Source organism: Pan troglodytes, chromosome 3 (genome assembly GCF_028858775.2).
Source record: "Pan troglodytes isolate AG18354 chromosome 3, NHGRI_mPanTro3-v2.0_pri, whole genome shotgun sequence".
NCBI classification, from domain to species: Eukaryota; Metazoa; Chordata; class Mammalia; order Primates; family Hominidae; genus Pan; species Pan troglodytes.
The window spans coordinates 112,434,136-112,450,900 of NC_072401.2; the positions used below are offsets into that span (position 1 = coordinate 112,434,136).

A 16,765-nucleotide genomic window follows, 5' to 3' on the forward strand; every position below is an offset into this window, starting at 1 on the left:
ACTATATGCTTCTGCCACATTCTATTCTCAAAATGAGTCATAGAGTCAGCCATATGCAATGTGGAAGGGGTTTACACTCTTATATGGTTTTTTGAGGGGTCCCTCTTCCACTTTGAGGGAATACCTGCCATTGAGTCACTTAGAATTCATTCGTGTACACCAAGTAGCCACGTGGTCTTTTCATAGGAGAATTTAGCATAGGCTTGCTTCCTGAGACAACATTGAGTACTTGGTTTATTGTTATGATCATTATAGCTCTGGTTCTCTTAGAGTAGTGGAGCAGGCAAAAGATTAATATAGGTTAATAAAAATGTGTGTGTGTGTTCCTTTTGAACAACTGGGATAGTAGTGCCATGGGAGCTGATGTGAATTTGAGAGTGAAGGGCATCACCCAGAAGGAGTTTAACAAGGAAGAACAGATCCATGAGAGCGAGGAAAGGAAACATCAGGAGAATGGCCCCAAAAGTTGATGGAGAAAATCTGTCCCAGAAACTTGTTTCCAAAGGGAACATATCTTAGAAAACAAAAAAGTAGAGATGTGTCAGTCCAATTTAGGAATGAGATGCAGTTAAGGGATTTGGCTGTTGAAAGGTCATTAATAACCCCAGAAAGAGCAGTTTCTTTAGAGTTATAGGGAGTGGAATCTGGAATATAATGGATCATAGCAGTTGTTCTCAAGCTTTAGTTTCTGTAAGTAACCTAAGAGGCTTGTCAAAACAGAAAAAGATCTGATCTGGTAGGTCTGAAATGAGGCGCAAATATCTTCATGTTTAACAAGCGTCTCAAAATAGTGTGAGGCAAACCCCATTTTGAGAAATGCTAGATTACAGAGAAAATGAGAAGCTAAGTAACAAAGATAACTACCTCACACCATGTTGTCAACCAGCTTCTTGGCAAAAGATAGGGTGAGAGCTTAGGGAACAGAACAGAGGAAAATGTTGTTTTGGTTTTTTAGGAATGAGTATATTTGAGTAAATTTATAGGCAAAGAAGAGTTGAATGGAAAAAAAGATTTATAAATGAGAAAATGGAACAGCGAATTCCAAGTGGAGTTGGGAAGATATATAATCAGATATATATTCTGGAGCCCCTGCTTGTCCCAGCCTGCTTGTCCCACCACACAGTAGCGATCCCATTATCTACATGCTCAGGCTTCTCAGTCTTGGAACCAGTGAGAAAGCAGTTTGGTGGGTTATTATTGGCTTCTTTCTCATGAACATATGACATATGGAACCAGTTTAGTTGGTGAGGGTTGCCAGTGTCTAATGAGGAGAACAAAGAACCATGTATTAAGAAGAACATCATTTTGTAGATTAGTTTCCATTTTTCCTTAAACTTCTAGGATTGCTAGTCTATTGGCTCAGCAACTTAGGTCTGCAGAGTCTTTTATTTATGTTTTCTTTCTGCTGGCTCTTGGTTTTGCGAATAATTAGAACCTAGACTAGGACTAGAGAGGCAGGCTCAGAGTGGGATAAGTTGCCCTGATTTCTTCCCACTTTTTTCTTTTCCTTACTCCTGCATTGTGCTTTAGAGTGAACCATCTGCACCTGAATCACTCGGGGGTGGCTGTAAATAGTCGATGTTCCTGGGCCCTGCCATAGATCTTCTTGATCAGTATGTCTGGTTGTAGGGCCAGGAAAAATGTATTTTAACAAATTCCCTGGGTGACTCTTGTGCATGTTAAAGTGAAGAACACTAAACTGGACAATACCTCTGGAAAGAGCCTGATACTGCTTTTACAAATTTTCCTTTTGACCACAAAAGTGTACTGGATCATTAGCACAGACACTTAGACTCCAGTTAATCCCTGGATAAAAAATCTTGAATAGCAAGATTGTCCTAGATTGGCCTGGAGTTGGCTAAGTTGTCTTGAGCTTCATAATAAATGACATCTGAGGCCTCTGGGGTGAAGGGAAGATGAAGTTAGCAGGGCAGCCTTTCTATTACAGTTACTTTGCCGGGGTCTCCAACTTGATGTATTTTGGCTCATTCCTTATGAGTGTCTTCTAGTTCACATGGGGAGTCATCAGAATGCTCTGGGTCTACCCCATATTGGCTTTGGGAAAAAAATATAGTACTTTCTCTGAGGAAAGAGAGTGAAGATATTAAAGTGGTAATACTATAGACAATATATTAGTTCCTCTTCTTGCCAGCCAAGCTAGATGTTCATGTGCATCTACGCTCATTCTTTTCTCATTTCCTCTCCTTAAAATGGAAGAAGTGACACTGCCTGCTCCCTTCATGACACCAGTGCTTCCCATTGCTTCCTACTCTCTAAGTGACTGTGACTTATTGGTCATCCCCACATCCTGGATTATCAATTTCTTCTTCTCATTGGCTCCTTTTCCTCCAATTTTTACCATGCTGAAACCTTCCTCATCGTTTCTGAAACCAAATTCCTCCATCACCCCTCCTCTATCTCTCTTTTCCTTAATGGTACAATGTAATACAAGCATTATCTACACTCTTGTCTCATTTACTCATTCTTCACATTTTTCCTGACCCACTATAATTTGATTTCCAGGCAACCATACCATTGACACTGTTTTGCCAGTCACCAAAGGTTTCTTCATGCTAAATCCAATAGACACATCTCAGTCATTATATTATTTGTTATCTTGGCAGCATGTGATAATATTGACCTTTTCATCTGCCCTGAAATACTTACTTCTTACCTAAGCGTCAGGCTTGGCTCTCCCCCATGTGCCATTTTACTTCTTATTCTGGCCGCAGGACACATAGGTCAGTGCTTTCAGTGGCACTGGCAGTTTTTTTCATCTGGGCCATCACATAAGCACTTGCATCTCTCTAGAACTCTTTCTTCCCTCCTCACTGTGATGACTCTAATCTATTCTCTAATTCTTCCCTTCCACATCCCTTTCTCTGTTTTGTCAAGTCTGGGAAAGTTGTTACTCCCATTTATTCACTCAAAACTCCTTACATGACATTTTTTCACTGTATCTTTGTTACCTGTTTGTCTAAATTTCTCACTAAAGTATCAACTACATAAGGCTAAGGCTTTTGTCAATTGTTTTACTGATTCATCTCCAGGGTCCCATAGCCTCCAATAGCAACTGGCATAAAGATCAGATAGGAGCATAATCAATCTTGATTCCATAAATGAGTAGAAATACAGACACACAACCTGCACGCACATGCTTCTGCATGCACATGCACTCTCTGTGGCCTGATGGATCCGGTGGGAAATCTAATGGAGTATATGATAACATTTCATCTCTAGGGCAGAATTTCTAATTGGAAAGAGAGATTTACAAAATATTGTGATAAAGGACAGCAAATGCTTGGAGTAAAAAGGGTTGTAGAAAGAATACACATTTTTTATGCAGCTTAAAAAAGGGTGATAGAACATTCAGCTGAGATGGGCAGCACATAGAGAAACCAAATATTTCAAAACTTAACCCTGAAGGATGATGCAAGTTTTAATAGGGAGATTTAGGAAGAGGGTGTTTTCTGAGAGTGGCAATAGTGGAGTGGAAAAGCACAGGGCAAAACTGGGAGAGAGTGACAAGCTAGTTATTCAGCTGGAGCAAATAGGTTCTTGTGGTCAAGAGTTGAGAAAAGCTTGAGAAGGTTGGCATGTTGTGGAAGCTCATAAAGGGAAAAAATAGAGTTTAAACTTTCTTCTTTAGTAAGTGGGAAACCACGAAAAGATTGAATTTCGCACTTTTCCCCACATGCTGGCATAAAATATAAAATTATTAAAATATTTTCTTTTTCCCTTTAACATGCAGTTATTAGTGTAATCAGCTTCAGGTAATATCTGAGCACCAACCCTAGCAGGGAGTGTGAATCTCAGAGCTCTCTTTCGATGTAACTGATTATATGCTGCTTCTGTATATGTAATGATTGGCCTGGACAATTGATGTTTTTGCCATTTTAAAATTTCAATTAAAAAATTTTAAAAATGTTTGCCATGATGTGTAACCACTGCATGTATCTTTGCAATGATTTCTTTGTTTTAACTGGCAATTATTTAGTATCACCAGAGAATTGAATTAACACAAAATACATCATTCTAGGTAACTGGAAAATTGTTGAATGAGTATAGATCTAATTCCAGTTCCTGTAACTCTACAATCAATCTCCTTTGGTGCCTGTACTAACTCATTAATTTTTGCTGTTCCTTCACAGGTTTCTAGTACATATTCAACTATCTGAATTCACTTTGTAACATTATGTATGTCAACTGAGTAATTTACTAAACTTAGATATACACTTAACTATTAATTCCATTTTAAATGTGATTTAAAAACACATATAGTTACTTGGCACATTTTTAATATATACTTTGGTTGTGATAATATCCTATTAAGTTGGCATAGCCTCAAATGAAGTTTGAGTACTTTTATTCCTCTTATGCTAGTCTATGGTCTATTTCCAAAAGTAGTTGATTCAAGCCATCTCCTTAGTTTTCAGGCTTTCAATCCTACAATCACTTCTCTGCACTCTTAGAAGATACGCTTCTGTATTCCTGAGAAATTCAATGTAAATGTTCTCGTGGGAGCCTCCCAAAAAAGGTGACAAATGCGCTTATTGAAAGACCAGCTCATGGATCCCTGACATGGCAGTGCTGGCCACTATTAGCAAAGACCACAAACTGTACTACTTAAGTGAAAATACACTGCCTCCACTTCCCTAAAAATCCCTATTCTCTGCCCGTCTTAGAAATGGGAACGAGAGAAGGCAAGGCAATGCAGATAGCTGCCATCTTCTTTCCCCAGAGCCAGGCTCAAGCCTGAGGGCAGGGAGGGGAGATAATTTGGAATAGATGTTAGAATTTTAAATTAAGTTCACTTAAAATTTTAGAAAACCTAAGGTGTGTCTTAATTTCCAAAACAACTATTGTTTTAGCTGGAACAGATTTTTTTTTTAGCTGGAAACATCTGCAAAGCTACTGGCATAGACTAGAAATATAGTCATAGTAAGAGAGATTTAAGAGGGCATCTTTAACACAATGGTAAGAGAAAAATAAACCACTTCCTTTTCGTACCCTATTCAGTTCAGTCCATTTAATTTATCCGCAATGATACTCATTTTTGATACATTACAGGAATCTTTAGAATTATATTACAGAAAAATCAACCTCCAAAACATCTTAATTCTTCTTTCTCTTCTAATTGCTTCCTCTTTTCCTACCTCTCTTCCTTCCTCCTTCCCTTCCTTCCTTTTTTCCTTTCTTCCCTCTTTCCTTCTTTCCTCCCATCCTCCCACCAATATCAAGACCATAATCTATGCCGGGCACTGCTCTAAGTAACTGGGATATACCAGTTAAAAAGAAAGAAACAATCATTGCCTGCATGGAGTTTACATTCTAGTGTCAGAGAATAAAGTTAATTACTTTGAGCCAAGACTAAGTGAATAGCAAGAGCATGTCATGAGAATATCCAGTAAAGGGTGTTGCATGTAGAGGGCATAATAAATGTAAAGACCCTGAAGCAAGAGTGTGATAGGCAGGCTTGAGGAAAAGCAGAAGCCCAAAGAGATACTGGAAAAGCAATAGGAGGCAACATTAGGAAAGTGGTGGTTAGGGGCAGATGATGTGGGATCTTGGGTCTTTAGGTTTTATTCTAAGTGGAAGGAAAAGTCATTGGATGGTTCTGACCAGATAAGTGATACAATTTGATTTTGGTTCTAAATATAGATAGACCTTAGGCAGACAAAAGTGGAAGCCAGCAGATGAGTTAGAAAGCTATAATAGTAGTCCAGGCAAGAGATGATAGACGCTTTTACTAAGTAGAGGTGGATATGATGAGACATGATTGGATTCTGGTTATAATTTGAAAATTGAGCTGAAAATTTTGCTCAAGGATTAGAGGAAAGCTATGCAAAAAAAAGGCATCAAAGATTGTGTCCAGGTTTGTTTGTTTGTTTGTTTGTTTGCTTGCTTGTTATCTAGTGCAGAACCCTGGTGTCATTTACTGTGATCCAAAACAAAACAGGAAGAGCAGAATTGAAGAAAAAAAATCAAGAGTCCAACTTTTGATATATTAAGTTTGAAATGCCTAGTAAACATTCTATTTGAGCTAGATGAGTCTAGCACACACACATGTAAATATGGAAGTTGTTAGTTTATAGTTGGTATTTAAAGTCAAGTGATTGCAGTTGAGCACCTAGGGAGTGGGGAGATAGAGAAAAGGAGATAGGTCAATGAACTGAGCCTTGGGTTACTCCAGCAGCTAGAGAATGGGAAATGAAAAGTATCTATCAATGGAGGCTGAGAAGGTGTGTCCAGTGATGTCCTGAAAGCTAAAGGAAGGATATGTCTCAAAAAAGGTGAACGTGATTAGTTGTTAAATGCCGCTAAGAAGCTTCATTAGATTAAAAACTGAGAACTGGAAACTACTAGAATTGACAAATGTGGATGTCCTTGGTGACTTCGATGAAGAGGTTTCAGTGGAGTGGTAGAGGTGAAAGCTTGATTGAAGTTGGTTCATGGGGGAATGGAAGATAGGAAGTAGAGAGAGTGAATAGACATCCTTTAGAGTAGGTTTGTTAGAAAGAGGGGCAGAGAAAGGGAGGGGTAGCTACAGCTCAATGAGGGATCAAAAGAGGGTTTGTTTTGTTTTTAGATAGATAACATTACCGAAGGTTTGTGTGCTGGTGGAATGATCCAGTAGAGTGGGGAGAAGCCATGATGTGCGAGAGAAAGGAACAGTTGCAGAAACAAGATAGGTAGAAAGGTAAAAAAATTACAATGAATAGCTTGGCCTTTGATATGACAATGACATCACTTATGTCTGGCATAAATAGAAAGAATAATACCAATCCTGTATACCTGCTGTTCAGAGTATTAGGTCAGGTAGGCCATGGGAAAGCCCTTTGTAAATGTGAAACTGCTTATAAATATAAAGGCTTCTATTTAGTTGAGTCACTTTTACTGAATGAGATGGTTGTGTCACCTACATCTGACAGATTTATTAGCATGTGGACCTCAGACACTGATGGGGAAGGCAGCAGGGGCCTATATTCCCACATACTTATCTGAACACATACCTTTTATTTAACTAGACCAGCAACAAATATTGAAGCATCTTTGATGAGCCAAGCACTGACTTGGGCACTGGGAATACAGTGATGAAAAAGACAAAGTCGCTTCCAGTAAGGGTCTTATATTCTAATGGAGGGAGATGATGGATAGAAAGATGAATAAATAAATAAGACATTTTCTGGTGACACTTGTCATTAAAAAAAATAGGGAGATGTGATAAAGACACTGACCTCATTCCTTTGAGATTGAAATTTGTTACATATGAGGCCTATATGCTCCAGAAACGGAATGTGTTCTGATCACTGAGAGTAATTATCTCTCATCCTCACAAATTTGTGAGACAGGTGGAACAAGACAGAAATGATTCCCACTTTTCAGATGAGAAAACGCAGATTCAAGGATTTGGGGCATCAAGTTGTAAAAGGAATATTGAAATACAGATGTTTTGGCTTGGAGTTTACTGCTTTCTTTGTGATACCAGAAAAGTGCATGTACAATAAATTGAAAATGCTTATAATTCTTTTCAAAAATCATCCTATATATTCAAAAACAAATACAATTATAAACATGCAGGAGTTAGAATCTCTTAGATTTCAACAGGATCCAGGAAGATTAGGTTTGCACTTTTTTTTTTTGTAAATATAATTGTTAGTTTATAGTGGATGTTAACTACATTTTTGGGAAAAATGTAAATCTTTATATTATCAGTCAATCTTCTGTAATGACATTCTATTAGGTTGCGAGAAATTATGTGTTTTAATATCATGTTTTAAATGATTTTATTTTACTACTGTTATTCCATATTTTATGTTAAATATTAATATTTGCTCAGAGAAAGTTGTTTATACAATGGTTTTTTGAGACTACAGACAGAGATTTTCCTAAACAGAAATAAGTATTTTAAACTAATACCTTGTAAAATTTCATTTTGGAAACATGAAACCATTTGGGGAATATAATTGTGCTATTCAAGGTTGTTGGCTAAGCAGCTCAAAAGCCAGGATTTCTTGTTAACTAAATGCTAAAGCAATAGATAAAAAAAGTATGATTTCTTTAATCCCGCCTTTTTACTTGTACTTAAACTAGACAACAATTCGGATCTGTAAGACAATTTTATCTTTTAAGCGCCGGAAAATGTTGAGTCATTGGTATTGCTGCTAATTACATGTAACAGAATTTTGAAATGTAATTTCCAAACCTTTTGATTGTGGTAAAATTAAAGAGAATGTTAACTATGAAAAATATAAAATTTCTAAAAAGGACACTGTAATATCCTAAGCTGCCCTCTTCATCCCAGTGTTGTAGATGTAAGCTCTGGGTTTAGAAATGCTATTACAGATGTTAAAATGTATAGTGTTTATGATGATGTTGGAGAGTAATTTTATGAACATGAAGCAATTGAGAATCAAGAATCAAGTGGCTTAATATTGACTTTTATTTGGGACTCCCGGACCTTTGGTAATCTTATGCATAAACTTTGAGGAAGTCAAATATCACAGGGAGTATCTAAAATTTTTGTCTGAAGGTCTTTTTGTTCTTAACTGTCAGAGAATATAAAAAATCAGCTGTGGTATTTTCAGAACTATCCAATTTCAAATGCCCTTTTATTCAGTGCTTTTATGACCAGTTGCTTGACAACATATAGATATAGTTACTTCATGTGAGTGTTCCTGTGCTGTTGGCGTTAGTGTATTTTTCTGGACATATGCTGTTGTACAGTAGTTCCCGACTTATAGATTCTAAACTGGCTCTAGTGCTTTGCATTGTTACAGATTTAGAAACTTTTGTAACTGAAAAATATTTCTCCACACATGCTTTTGGAAACATATTTTGAGACAAGTATTAGTTACTAGATATATAATGTGTGCTGGGTGTGCTTTAATAGCCATTCGGTATTCATTAGACATTAAACAAACTATGTATAAAATTAAGCTTTTAAAAAACCTTCCATTTTTGTATTAATTTGAATATCTAAGAGTAAATTTTGTTGCTACAACCTGAAAAGTTCAAAATATAATTATTCTAAAATATATTTTTAGTGAAAGAATATAATTTCAAAACAACATATACTTTTATAGTAATTACAACCTTTAATCTCCTCTGTTCATACTTAAATAAATTTTGCCAATTTAGGCAGTATTGGGAATATAGCTATACATACACACATGAGTCATTCTTCTGCATTTATAAATTTCTGTAGGATATTTTATACTTAGTTTATACATAGTTTTATACATAGTTTATACATAGTAAAAACATACCTTTATAGTATCACCACATTATATGTCCAACATATGAAGCACATTCGAGAAACATATTCATGTAAACATTTTTTCACTGTATTTTGTTTATTATGTGGTCTTAGTTATTATAGGAGAGAGAATAGGTTAATAATATAATAGATCAAGAAGAGTAGCATAGGATTAATTCAACACAAACATTCATGTAAATGACTGAATTTAAAATAACCACTTACTAGATCTTCTACGTTTAGCAAATACCTGAAAGGCAAATGTTTAGACTGTTAACTTTGTGGAGATAGTGGCTCTGAAGACAGTTTCAGGTTAAAGTAGTTGTATGTTTGAACTAAAAACAATGTGCATAGGAGTCCTATGCAATTCTAGGGGATTATTATTTCCTTTTAAGAAAAACACCGCCCTGTGGATCACCACGTCCAGATTTGTACAAAGAAAAACTAGTTCAGGGCTGAGACTGAGAGCTGATACATTTCAAGGAGGACTGGCCAGCTGCACTTGTGAGCGGTGACAGATCTCTGTGAAATATAATCCTGATTAAAAATGCATGTGTGAAACCTCTTCGAATAAAGCTCTGTGTCCAACAGCATTTTTAGAGCTCCTGCATGTAAGAAGGGAAGACTAATGTAGCTACTCTTGTACTATTCACTCCATCATTTGCTGGCTGTTTTACATTTCTGAAATTATCTCTTACTGTAACATTGAAGTAGGCAGAATTATTTTTGTTTGTTAAAAAAGTCATTGATACAAGTGAGTTTAATAATTTAGAAATTCACTGCGCACACATACATGGACTTTTTATAAATATGTCAAAATCAAATAAATACAGAGTGATAGAAAGTTCTGATGTAGATGAACACCAGTGACTATGATATGTAGGCCTCCACTAGTGCTGTGTCATATAAAAAGGCATCTGTACAATTACTTCATACAGATTAGCAACTCTATTGTTGTGACTGTATTATTCTTGCAGTGCCAAAGCTGTAATCAATTATTGAACAATTTAAGTGTGTATGTAAACTGATTTTGTTTTTTGGGGTCCAGATTTGAGGGAATTCAGGTATAAAGCCTGGGAATCTTCTAAAATAGAGGTGAGGTATATCTGTCTAGTTAAACATAAAAACAAATAATGCAACTATGGAGAAATCTGAGCAAGGCAAATTGCCTTGTGTTCCAGTTATTACAACTGTGTGTAATTTTGATCCTAAGATTATGGCCTAGATGCCTTATTATGGCCATGTCCTTTGTTGGGATCTAAAATATGATCATAAACCATGCAAATGTTCACTTCTTTAAAACCTTAGAAAATAAAGATTTGAGGAGGAAATCAGTAGAGTGACACAGAGGAGTAACAGAGTATAAGCACTTGTCTGGAACTGCACATGTATCTAGCTAGTTGTATAATTGTTATATATATGTATATATATATATATACACACACAGATATAAACATAGATAAATGCACACACATATCTATAATAAACAAATATATCAGGAAAATATTTATTGAGCTTCTTCCATGGGCTCTATGACTTTATGATGGGTATAGCTTTCTAGGTGCCCTAAATATTTATTTTTAATGGCTATATTTTAAAAATCTTATTAATACTCCCTGAACAACATCTCCCCATTTCCCCTACCCCCTAACCCTGGCAATCACTATTCCACTTAATGATAATTTTAATAGATGAGTGTTTTATTTGATGTCATTTAGAAAAAAATGATAATCTGAAGTTTTCTACATAATAACAATTTCCTGCTGAGAACATTTTAAAATGTAGCTCACCAAATAAAATATAATTCTAAATTTCCATTTGTAGAATGTGTGTAGAAGGAGTGGCCTGTGCGAGTTTCTTTATCTTGCTTTTTCCTATATGCCTCAGTCTAGTGCACTATGAATATCTGGTAGTCTGCAGTTCTTCACAGGAAGATATGAAAATTAACTCACAAATGCAATGCATCTAACATATTGGTACCAAGTTTTTTTTTTAATCATGTAATTATAAAAGTATTCAATATTTTGAGTTCTGATTTTGTAAAACCTGATGAACAGGTGATAGGAATAAGTTTGTCTTCTTTTGAAGGGACATTCATATTTTAAGGGACGTTTTAAGATAAAATTCCCATCTATAAAAAAAGTCTTCCTTCCCATATAATTTTTAAAAATACAGTGGGACTTCAAGTTAATATTCACACTTGAAAGACCTAGGTAAGGCCAGGTGCAGCTTTACTATTTATGCCTGTAGTAAAGCTTCAAAGCCGAAAATGTTACTAAGTGTAAGCTAACTTCTCTTTTTTACGTATTCAATTAACATGTATTGAATAGCTATTGACAATGTAAGTTTGCAGTTACTCAATTTTAATTAGAGTATTAAAATGGGTACTCTCTGAGGGACAAATAGTAGTGTTTATTATCTCTAAATTTGAGATTTCAACTTATTATGCCTTAAATTTTGTCTTCCCTAATATTTGTGTATATTTTCAATAATATCTATTCTTCCTTATAGGAGAATTAATCCTATAAAAAAGATTCCTTTATCATGTATATGCATAAAGAGCAATATTTATTATATATTGTGATTTTCCTAAAATAAATGTAATAATTTTTGAAAAGTATATTATATATAGTTTAATGACAATATATAGAACATAAGATAGTGGATGAATTTCTACCACAAAATATGTTGCAGGTACAAACCAATGAATAAAAATTACTGTCACTGAACAACAACAACCAAAAGCTTTCTAAAATATTTAAGACTTTGGATACTTTTTTCTAATCCCTTGGTGCCTTTTAACAAGTGAAACTATTTTTTTTTTAAATAAGATTGTCAATGGCTGTTTTTTCAGATTTATTGGGGGCCCCATTTAGCTAGAGTAACTGTCTTTTGTGTTTTAACAGTATAAAAAGCTTTCTCATGTATTATTTTCCTAGTACACATGCTCACACACGAAAATGCATGCAGCGAAGTTCGCCAAAGTGAAAGGCTGATCACCTTCATGTAAAATGTGATCCTTTATGTCTGGTGCAAATATCAAACGAATAAAGCATACATGCATTTTTCTTTGCTGATATCCTCTTACTAATGAATGCTTAGATAGTAGAAATGAAATGTAATTTATCTTCATCATTGTGTATATTTTACTTTATTTGCAATTAATTCTCTTGCTATATTACATCTATGTTAATATATGTTTTCTTACAAATTCTAAGGAGAGTACTGACTTTAATTTATTTCCCATCTTGCAGTTAATTTAAGCAGGGGTTTAATACCAGTGATCTCCTTTCTTAGTAACAAATACACATAGTGAGTGTTCTGAGATTTGTGTATGAACCCAGAATTCAGAAATGGGTTTTTATTGTTCCTTTTGATTTGAAATAAATTACCAATTATTAGCTTAAAAATTCACATTGAGAATTAGTAGTCTCAGATTGCTATTTAATTCATTCCTGTTATTTTAAACTTTAAATTATTGATATTAATATTAGCATTTTTGAGCAACATTTCTAGGGTAAACAGGTTCTCTAATATTCATAGTCTGAAATCACTGTGTGTATATATATGTATGTGAAGAATTAAAAAAATTTTATGTGGAAAATTAAAATCTAAATATTTATAAAAATATTTGTTTTTCATGATGTTACTTCCAGAGTTCTATAAAGACAGTTACATGAATTTTTGTGTATATTAAAATAGTGACTTTTAATTACAGTTTCACAAATAAAAATTAATAAGATAAAAATCACTCAATAGATTCACTGACAAGAATTGTCATTGAATGTTATTAGACATCTGACATTTGAAATGTCAATTGTCATCCCCTCAAAAAAGATAATTTGTAAAACAAGTATGTTTAGGAAACAGAAAAGAAAAAAAACTGTAACTTTTAAACCAATTCTAGCTCAATAGGAATAAAATCTATTATGATTATAAAACAGTCACAGTGCTGGAAGGAAGACAGAAAAGGTAAAGAGAAGTAAAAATGTTTCAAACATTGAAAAATGCTTTATTTTAGTGCTTATAATCATATATGTAGAGTGCTTCATTTTGAAGTGCAATTTAAAATACTAACTTTTGTGACAACTTGGGGTGAAAGTTCCTTCTGTATTGTATACCTGGACAGAGGATACATGGGCCCTTCCTAGCTATAGTTTTTATTACAGGTCTTCCCAAGAAAGAGTTTGGGTTTTCCTTTTTAAATCTTCATCCAGTGATGTTTTACTTATCATACAGTACAATATCATATGGTGTCTTCAGCAAACAGAATGTAAAAAATTCAAGAAGCCCTACATGTAAGAATGTGAATGTTGACCCTTATTTCTGACTGACCTTGCTGATATACCTTCCATATAAAGTAGCTGTGGGCCTTGCAAGGCTTCTAGTGACTGTTATTTGAATAACAAATGTAGAATCTAGAGAAATATGTTTTTTCTTAGCATTAACACACAGGTACAGCAAATGGTAACACGCCGACTGGCCCAGAGTCCTTAGTTAAATCATCAGTTTGTTAACTGCTGTTTGCAAGGTAAACCCTCCCTCTGGAATGAACTCCTTTAAAGCAAAATGAAATAAAATAAAGGTAAGTAAAAGTAAATAGATTTTCCTATTGAAAGTTATTACTTCAGGAATGAAGAAGATGGATATTGATCGGCACCATCCTTTGCCATTACTGTCAGGTCCACGCAGATAGCTAAGACACTTTATTCTAAGCAAACAGCCATTTTCTCTTCTGACATGGGATTCCAGTGAGAATTGAAAAAAGTAAAAGGTTGGTAAAAACATTTTTCTGTCCTTCTTACAGGGACAATTTATGTTGAAGTAACAGTTTGTGAGGTACTTGCACTTGTTATTGATTTATTTCTTCTTTGTCGTGAACAATCTCCTGTTTTATAATACAGTTACTCTTGTATACTGTTCCTAGGCAGTAATTTAGAAATAATTTTCATTGCAACAATGTCCTGAGGGGCTCAAAATATTGGAAGTATATGAATAAAAGAATAAACATGTGTAAACCTTTTCTAGGTGTTATCTAGGTGTTTTTAGTACATTGATATTTGCAATATTTGTTTTTAGCACTAATAAAAGACACAATATCATGATGAGCTATTGTCATAACATCGCAAATGGAATTCTAAATCCATGAAGTCCCCATGGCTTTTGGTCAAATAAACCCTCCAATATGACCTTGGGAATCCATGGACTGGAAAACAGAAAAGAGTGTGAATAACATAAACTTAGCGTACTCAGGTTATAATTTATTACTATCAGAGATTGGCTAAGTCTCTGTTGATAAGAAAGCAAATCTGAGTGAAAAATATAGTAAACCTGAAGAAAAACTTTTGTTTAAATCAATAAATATCTTTGAGATATGCACCTATAAATTTTCCCACTAGTGCATGTATAAACATCCACTTTACTCTGTGTGTTCACCTATACAGTATACAATTGTTTCCTCCAAAAAAAAATCAATATGGCTGTGATTCCGCTATAGTTCATTCACTGTTTATGGATAGGGATTAATGTTTGACCTCTCCTTGCCTTCTTGACTTGAACCAATTACTTTAGAATAATTTTTCTGGTTTAACTTTTTATCACATTTTCTGACATTTTAGTGAATAATATTTGACAGCTATGAACATCTGCAAAAGTTATTGTTATCATAACTTGAGCTCAATGGAACTACCGTCACTGATGCTCTAAAGATCATATTGTACTGCAGAGTATGAACACACTTACATTAAAAATTTATTTGATTTTTCAGTAGGAATCTTTGCTTAGTTTGCTTTAACAAAGGCAGACTGTTTCAAAATTTTTTTTTGAAAATGTTACCTGAAGGTGGGAAGTGAATTTGCATTCTGTACAGGGGAAGTCTCAAAGTCTCTATTTTTCATTCTGGAATTTTATATATTACTGTTATGCAGGAAACAGCTTTTAATCTTCTCTATCTCTGTCTACTTTTTCTTAAATGAATAAAACAAAAATCTTTGGAACATGAACACTGAAACCCAGCTTTGTGCATCATAGGTTTGTGAGTAATTTCTGATAAAAGTATTTCATTTTAGTGTCCTGATTTCTTATTCAGTTTGCACTCAGGGAAACTGGTATATTGCATTCTCCTTGAAGAAAGCCATAGAGAGAGAAAATGCAGTTAGTCATTTATGTGCATATAACAATATAAATTGTAAAGATTAAGGGGAATCATTTTGGGGAGGATCACAATTTTGCAACTAAAGGCACTTAAATAATTACCTTTTTAAGCAACTTTTATTGACTATGCAGCAGGATAAAAAGTAATCTTACTTGTTTTAAACGGCATAAAGCAACCAAATGCCATTAACAGAGTGTTACATTTCTTATTTCACTAAGATTGTTGAAGCTTACCAGAAAGAGATAAAAAATGTATAAATTCAGGAACACTGGCTAGTAATATCCCAAACCATTGTCAGTGGACTCCTACTTTCTCCTGCCAAAATATGTGGAAGCATGCATGGATTGTACTAGATTAGTAAGAGGGGCTCGTTTCCGTGGCATTAGTCAGGTATCTTAGCAACAAGACCATACCAGATTCTAGCAGTGCTCTGTGGTGGTGCATGTAATATCCTGGACATAATCTGTCTTTTAATTTTCTTTGGATTGTAGTGATATTACAGATACATGTGTTCAGTTATAGATCTTTATTTAATAAGAAGAATGCCTTAGCTGAAGATTTGTACTATGCCAGGAGTGGGCAACTCACAATAATGTTGCTGGCGTTTTAGCCGAGGTACTGCCTTGTCTCGTGTTTCAGATTGACAGGAAAACTTACTCCCTTCATTAAGATGTGCCTCATAGTTCATATCTTTATGCTGTGGAGATGAGGACGCTGCTGGAATTCATAATACTAAGAACGTTATTTAATGTCAGATAGAATGCAAATTGCTCGTACAATTGAAATGTCATCTAAAACATGCCACCGTATGCAACACCACTTTATTATAAGTCACTGAGAGCAATATCTTAAATTTGGAATTGCACTAATCCTTCATCTGCTTTGTTTACCTTTCATCTATAATAGAGATGTCGAATTTCCTCCAAATTGGATTTGCATGTTTTAACTGCTTGCTCACATAGCTGAATATGTGTGGGAGAACCATATAGGGGTACTTCCTTTGATTTTCTTGTCTTTTTGTTGTTTGTTTAATGCAAATTAACAGCAAAAGATAGCTTTCAAATATGAGACAAAATGCCGTGTCAACCCTTTTGGGGAAATAAGCTAAAGCTTATGAAGGAACATTTGATTATTTAAAGGATGAATTATAATACAAATATGCTGTCGGTTTATTGGTAATTGATTTTCTTGGTAATTTAGTTTCATGCAGTATTTTCTTGCATTAATTGAAACAATAATTTTATAAGATTAATTTTGTTCACAGTGAAATTACATGTGAGCTATTTAAGACATTTGTCATGCTTGCTTGGAGAAAGTGTCCAGAACAATTGCCATCCAAAATAAAGCTATCT

At 34.6% G+C, this 16,765-nt stretch overlaps 1 long non-coding RNA gene across 1 annotated transcript in view; it reads right to left on the reverse strand.

Moving 5' to 3' along the window:
- The window catches only part of LOC134809831 (uncharacterized), a 34,436-nt gene extending 18,658 nt beyond the window's left edge, over positions 1–15,778 (reverse strand). Inside the window, exons 1-2 of the long non-coding RNA XR_010156390.1 lie at positions 15,647–15,778; positions 7,014–7,134 (exon numbers count right to left, since the gene is read on the reverse strand). This is a non-coding gene — a long non-coding RNA (uncharacterized LOC134809831). The remainder of the gene's footprint in view (positions 1–7,013; positions 7,135–15,646) is intronic.
- Positions 15,779–16,765: the final 987 nt, after the last annotated feature.